Source organism: Zingiber officinale, chromosome 11B (genome assembly GCF_018446385.1).
Source record: "Zingiber officinale cultivar Zhangliang chromosome 11B, Zo_v1.1, whole genome shotgun sequence".
Classification (NCBI taxonomy): Eukaryota; Viridiplantae; Streptophyta; class Magnoliopsida; order Zingiberales; family Zingiberaceae; genus Zingiber; species Zingiber officinale.
Window position 1 is genome coordinate 11,939,691 of NC_056007.1, and position 7,079 is coordinate 11,946,769.

At 44.0% G+C, this 7,079-nt stretch overlaps 1 pseudogene; it reads right to left on the reverse strand.

Moving 5' to 3' along the window:
- Positions 1-1,883: 1,883 nt before the first annotated feature.
- On the reverse strand, positions 1,884-3,669 carry LOC122033781 (annotated as a pseudogene).
- Between the last annotated feature and the right edge of the window lie 3,410 nt (positions 3,670-7,079).

The following is a 7,079-nucleotide window of genomic DNA, read 5'->3' on the forward strand; positions in this document are numbered from 1 at the left end:
TGGAGGAGGCTAGAAGGCTAGGTCTAGGTTGGTCGGGCGAGTTTGAGTGTAGGAGAGAGTGTACTAGGGTTTTTAGTTGATTGGTGCATGTACCAGTCTATTGGGCCAAGGCACAGAATGTCTCTTTGCCTTTTAGCTAAGGTGACCAGTCAACTGGTGTGTACACCAGTCAACTGGTAGCCAACTGTTGGCTTGTAACGGTTGGATTCACTTAAAGTTCTAGTCGACTGGTGGAAAAAAATATAGCTAGGTGTTTCCTCCCAAGCTCTATTTAAGAGAGCTCGGAGAGCTTGGCTAAGGTTGGTGAAATAGAGGTGGTTAACCCCTATTAGTAGTCTTCCAAGTGCCACAGCATCCCAAGCGTGTTTGTGCGAGTTATGGTAAGGTTTCTCCACCCATAAGGAGCTATATAAGCTAGCAGGAGGTTATCCGAGGGATTATCCACCGAAGGATCGAGATCGTCCACCTTATGGATAGTCATGGAGTAGAAGTAAGTGATCTTCAAACCACGTTACATAAGCGTATAAAGGTTTGCTTGGTGTTTATCTTGTCTTTTTTTAGGGTTTAACTTTTGTCTTGTTAGTTTGTGTTTTTGTATTCCACTATGCAGATCAAAATGGGTGGTCGGCTATTAACCCCCCTCTATCTGGTGTCAAAGGTCCCAACACTACTTTGGTCAATCGTCTGAGTCACTGACCATCCCTTTCGAGGATACCCGTTTGGCTTTTATGAATTCGGTTGGCGACTCGGCCCTCACTCGACTTCTTCAGTTGAGTCAGGGAGCTTAAACAGACTGAATGCCCAACTGGTCTGATTAGACGTATGGTCCAATCAACTAGACCACTCTATCGAGCTTACTCACTATGCTATTTTTGAATCAGGGTAAGGCTGGCTCGACAGAATGCTGACTTGGCTAAAATCTCCATGAACGTCGCATGGATGAGCATCTGGCCGAACCCTCAGTTTGATCGACTTGATGACCCGGCTAACCATCTCAGCCAAAGTCATTATTAGCGCTGGCTTCAAAGGTTGACCATTTCTTGACATTGATCACCTCGTCATCTAATCTGCTTGACTTTAATCCAACATAGAGGCCCCTGCTTAATCGTCGTATCACCCATGATATTGTTTAGATACACATTAAGTTCGCCATAACAACCTGTGCTAGGTTGTGATCATGGTTTCACCGTTTTATCCTGGATAGTAGACGTCCAACATGACCTCGTTCACTGTCGAAGGGAACAAATCTGTTTGAAGGAGACTGCATTACTGCAGAACTTGGCACCTTCTTCTAAACTTGGCACTCGGTGGTATGAGGTGTCTCACTTAGAAATTTCACTTGGAACTTAGGTAAACAACTTGAGATTATTCGCTCAAACTATCTCGACGTTTAAGTTTGAGTTGTGTACATTGTAATTTCAATTCAAACTACACTCCTTTGTCTCCAGCCAATTGATTGTGAAATAGAGTTCCAATAAAACGTCAGTCCATCGTTAACAAAACAAAATCTCTCTATTTTATTGTAATTCTATAATTTTAGATTCTGCAATAGTTCTGTCCCTCAATCAAGTAGATCAAAATTATAGAGGAGACCGAGTGGATGCACATATTTTGCCTCTTAGAATACAGTCCCCTTCAACACACTAAAGATCATATCACTCAGAAACTGATAACAATTAAATTCCACAACACAGTCATAATATTATGTTGAGGTGAATTACCTTCCTTCCCTGTTATGGCTTATAAATTACAGGGTTGAATACTTGCTAAGTGTATATATACTATAGTTTAGGGGTTGGGAGTTTGGGAGGCTCCTGCGGGTGCTGCCTGATGAGCTACCTCAGCGTCCAACATTACAAGCCTTAATTCCTTGATGAGCTTAGTTAGAATTGTCCACCTTTGAAGGTCTGGTCAAATTGCCACCCGGCCGGTGCCACGTCGAAGCTGGTGACCGTCCGACCGTCGCTGGTCGTCACCTGGAAGGAGAGACTCTGCCCGTCGAGTAACGAGTTGCTCTGCCAGTTTTGGCCCCAGTTGCGTGACATTGCTTGCCACCCGCCCTTGGACCCCTTGATCAACACGGAGTGCACGTCGCCGGCTCCAGCCACGTTCGTGATCAAGACCAAGTTAAAGAAGGAATGGCCGTTGATGGTGAACTGTATTCCCCCCTTCTTCACGCAAGGCACCCTGTAGTGTACAGAAACAAAAAAAAAGAGTTTCAGTGACTGATTGATTTCGGCGAGGGAAGTTAACGGCGAATGGAGCACCTGCGGAAGGAGATGGGGACGATGCTTGCGCGATATTGCCCGATATGGAGGAAAGTCGGCTGAGCGAGGTTGAAGTGCGAGCGCGAGGGGTTGCACCAGCCGCCATTGTTGCTGGGGAGGTCGTAGGTTGGGGGGCAGAAGTTGGTGGCGGTGACGATGATGGAGCCGGGGAGGCACGACTAGGGGTCGTCGGCGCACTGCAACTCGTAGCAGGAGCCGCAACTGAGCCCGTCATTGAACAGCGCTGTGCTGAGCGCCACCGTGTTGGTTCCGTAGCCTTTGCTATAGAGGTTCTCGTACCCGCAAGCGCCTCCTGCTCCGCAAGCAATCAATCCAAATAAAGTCAGTAAATCAAGAGTTCACCGAAACATTTCTTGAAAACTATGGAAATGGAGCTGGCCCATGGTTCCGGAAGCATCGCTGCCGCTATAGAAGGTGGCGTGGGCAGATTCCCACCCGTAGGAGTCCGCAAAGACGCAGCCGAATAAGAGAAAGAAGAAGTGGAGTAAGAGGAGAGCACCGGAGGCCATTGGAGGAGAGTTAAGTGAAGACTGGTGGCGATGAAGGAGGAGGAAGAAGGCGGGGCATTTATAGGCATGGAATTGGCAATGGGCGGCGCGTCGCTGGGGGGCAGAGAGACAAAAAGGCGGCACATGGAATGGTGGCAGTTGAAGTACCAACGGCGTGGGTGGGATCCTTGTTTAATTGAAAATAAGCTCCAGGGAGTTTTATGATACCTCTTGTTGCTGGAAAAATGATGCAAGAAAACCTTCTTGAAATCCTTAAATTTTCGGATAGAATTTTCAGGCAATCTCTTGAACCATCGTTGAGCAGCTCCTCCAAGTGTTGTAAGGAACATCCGACACTTTACTCCATCAGAAAATTATTGTAATAATGCTACATTCTCAAATTTTAATAAATGATCCTCTGGATCCGTGGTTCCAGTGTACTCGTCGATCTGAAGATTTTGATATCGCTTAGGAAGTGGATCATCTAGCACACCCTGAGAAAATGAAGAAATAATTCTTTCTGGTGAGCTATCACTGGTCACCATCATTTTAGCTTTGCGCTTTTCTTTGTCCGGCACCTCACCAGAAGACTCTTGAAATACCAGCTTTCATCCTCCCTATTCAAAATGAGTACGAAGAAAAGCTCGAGGGCGCCTGGTCGGAGAAGCAGCGACCGGAGGAAAATATACATGATCCTCTTCTTCCAACTCTTTTTCCCTTCGGTGATCAGTAGTCGATATCGCCGGATTATGAGCTACTGGCAGAGTAACTCCAGTATGAGCTTGCTGTTGTTGTTGTTGTTGTTGTAGAGCCTTCTGCACATAAGTATTGATGAGGAAATCTAGATCTTCCCGACTAATAGTAAGTAGGTTCAATTTTCCAACGTCTTCCATCTTGCAATCTCAGATTCAGGTGAGATTTCCCACAGATGACGCCAAATTTGATCCTGTCTGAGAAGCTTAACAAAATGGAAAGCTGGGAGAAAATCTACTGCTGATGAAGAATAATACCTGTAAAATACCTGATCCGAGAAACCTAAAGCAGATCCAAGAAGATAAAGCTACAGAACTCCCTCCTTGTACAGAGATCCAAAGATGAAAGGAAGGATTCAGTGAAGAATACCGAGATCTGAAGCTTCTGCGGCCCCCTGCGTACAAGAGACCAACCAACACTATAGTCAGTGACCTAAGACCGGGGTGGGAATCCCTGGCTAGGCCCCCCGACTCTCAAGTCAATGATCTCTCTTAGTGTGGAAGAAGGAAGAAGAAGATAAACAGTAACTCAAGCTAGGGTTTACGATGTGTGTTGTGAGCGTGAGCATACCTGGCCTACGGAGAGGATTCTCCTTTTTATACCACTTCATGTAACCTCCGTAGTCATGAAGTGGACCCCGGTTTGTTAGAGTTTGTTATGAGATGATGTAAGCCATGTACTTGCAAAAAATGATTTTTAAGGAATCTTTTTTGTACCCCAGATGTACCTTCTTTGTCGTCTAGCACTTGTAGAAGAGTCTAGAAATGTTCTTCCTACCAAATTAGTCAACTTGTTATACAATCACATGCAGTAGATATTTTCATAAGATATTAATGTATATTCCCGAAATATTTGTTCTCGCCCTGTCTTACATATTATATTGGAGTATATTTATCGCCCTATCTTATATGTTATATCGAGATATATTTATCGTCCATACTTGCTTACCCTGTTTTTATTATGTTATAGACAGTTCGATCTTATACTATGATTTGTATCGGGCAAGATTGAACCTAAGTTATGTCCGAGTGTGTTGCTACTATTGTTCAACATACCTCTTAATCATCCGATAATATAATATATTATAGATTTGGTAAGGCCTTGTATCTTTTCATATCCAAGTGATCATATAAGTCTGTCTGATGCTAATATACATCCATATATACTAATTCAAACAATCTTAGTTTATCTATCTCGAACGTGTAAGCCCGGTCGATATTGACCTATATTTCTTTAAGCATATTATCCCGGCCGATATTGATCTATATTTCCTTAAGCATGTTACCCCGGCCGATATTGGCATATATTTCCTTAAGCATATTATCCCATCCGATATTCATCTATATTTCCTTATGCATGTTACCCCGGCCGATAATGGCCTATATTTTCTTAAGCATATTATCCCATCCGATATTGATCTATATTTCCTTAAGCATGTTACCTTGGCCAATATTGACCAATATTTTCTTAAGCATGTTACCCCAGCCGATATTGGCCTATATTTTCTTAAGCGTGTTATCCCGGTCGAGATTGGCCCATATTTTCTTAAGCATGTCACCCCGGCCGATATTGGCCAATATTTTCTTAAACATGTTATCCCGGCCGATATCGACCTATATTTTCTTAAGCATATTACCCAGACCGATATTGACCATCCTTCTCAAGGTATATCCTGGCCGATATTAGTGCTTGCTTAATTCTGCTATTTCCTTTCCCCTTTCCACCGGGGACCCACTAAACCTAACCCACATCAACGATGAAGCAAGATCATTAGATATGAGCATCGAGAGCATCAATAAAGGGCAAGCAACGTTAGAAGAAAGCAGCTCTATAGGAGGAGCATTAGATCATGAGATTGACAAGGTAAGTCAGGTACTATCTGTTGGGATCTTCGGATAGCTAGAGAGGGGGGGGGGTGTGAATACCCTCCTCTAAAAGCTTAAAGAATTTCTTCCTACAAATCGTTAGTGCAGCGGAAATATGCAAACGAAAAGATAATACAAGAAAAAGAGACACACACCACTAACACCAGTATGTACGATGTTCGGGGATAACTTGCCCTTACTCCTCGGCGTGTCCGTAAGGTGGACGATCCCTTGATCTTTCGGTAGATCACACCCCGGATAGATTCCGGCTAAAGTTTTCCTCCTTCTCGGTGGAGTAACCTCTCCACAAAGTCTCCGAAGATATGTAAATAAAGCACAAGTTACAATGATCAGTGGCTAAAGAGAATGAAAAATATGCTCACAACCACGCGAAGACGACAGTGAAAGCAGAGCGCAAGACGGACGCAGCTTCTCAGCACAGAGCTCAAAGCTTAGCACACTCATTTTTTTTTCAGTTCCTTGTCCGAAAATCTCTACATCCTTCTTCTTATACCTCTGCTTTTCCACTGCGTTCAGCCTGTACCGAATCGCTGTCAACCTGCACCGAATCACTGCTGCAAGCTAAGGCGTCGCCAATCACTCTTCCTCCTCATCTGATTCTCTGAACTCACACCAATAAGCAGAAGTCAAGCTGATTTCCAACTGATCGCAGCCAGATTGCAGCCAGTAAACGTTGATGCTCAAAATTGCACCATTTGCAGCGAAACACAGTAGAAAGAACACTTTGTCTTATTCTTCTGATGGAGCTTAATTTGAATTTAAGCATTGACATGATACCTGCAACCTACAAATTAAAAAGCTCACCGCAGATGATTAAATCAGACGAATCAGAAGTTGCAGAGAAACAGCAAAAACTACAGATATTATTGTGGATCGGTCAGCAAACCGATCCACATCCTTTTTGGACCGATCTGGCCATAGCCTGATCGGTCCAGGAAGGCTCTGATCGGTCTGTGGACCGATCAGGCTATAGGTGGATCGGTCAACAGACCGATCCAATGCCTATGTAGGTTTAGAGCTTCCCAGCCCTAAACCCTAAAGCCTTCCTGGTCTAGCGAATGAGCTACCGAGCCCTCTCTGACCTAGTCCGGAGAACGAGCTGCCGAGCCCTCTCTGACTTCATCCGGTCCAGAGAACGAGCTACTGAGCCCTCTCTGACCTAGTCCGGAGAACGAGCTACCGAGCCCTCTCCGACTTCGTGTGCCAAGTTTCCATACTTGGACTTTTCCCATTCACCTGATCAACCTTGATCAGTAGTCAATCTGAGTTTAATTAATATCTGATACAAACTTAAATCAGTGTCAACATCAAAACAACAGCCAGGTCAGACTGTATCAACAATCTCCCCTTTTTGGCTGTTTGACAACACGATTTAAGTTTAGATCAGAAATGCTCATATTTCCATAATTTCAGGGGAATCAAGATCCTCCCCCTAAGACGGATACAATACTATGTAAGAAAGTCAATAATCCTCAAGGTTATCCTCTCCCCTAAAATCAAAACTTCATTCATCTCTAAACTTAGTTCTCCCCCTTTGTCAAACACCGAAAAAGTGTGAATTAATAAGACTTAAAGGACTCCCCCTCAACTCATACTGTCTCTTTCTTAATCCACATAGAATTCTTTCTAAGTGTATTATCGGACAATCAAGATATGGCATATGA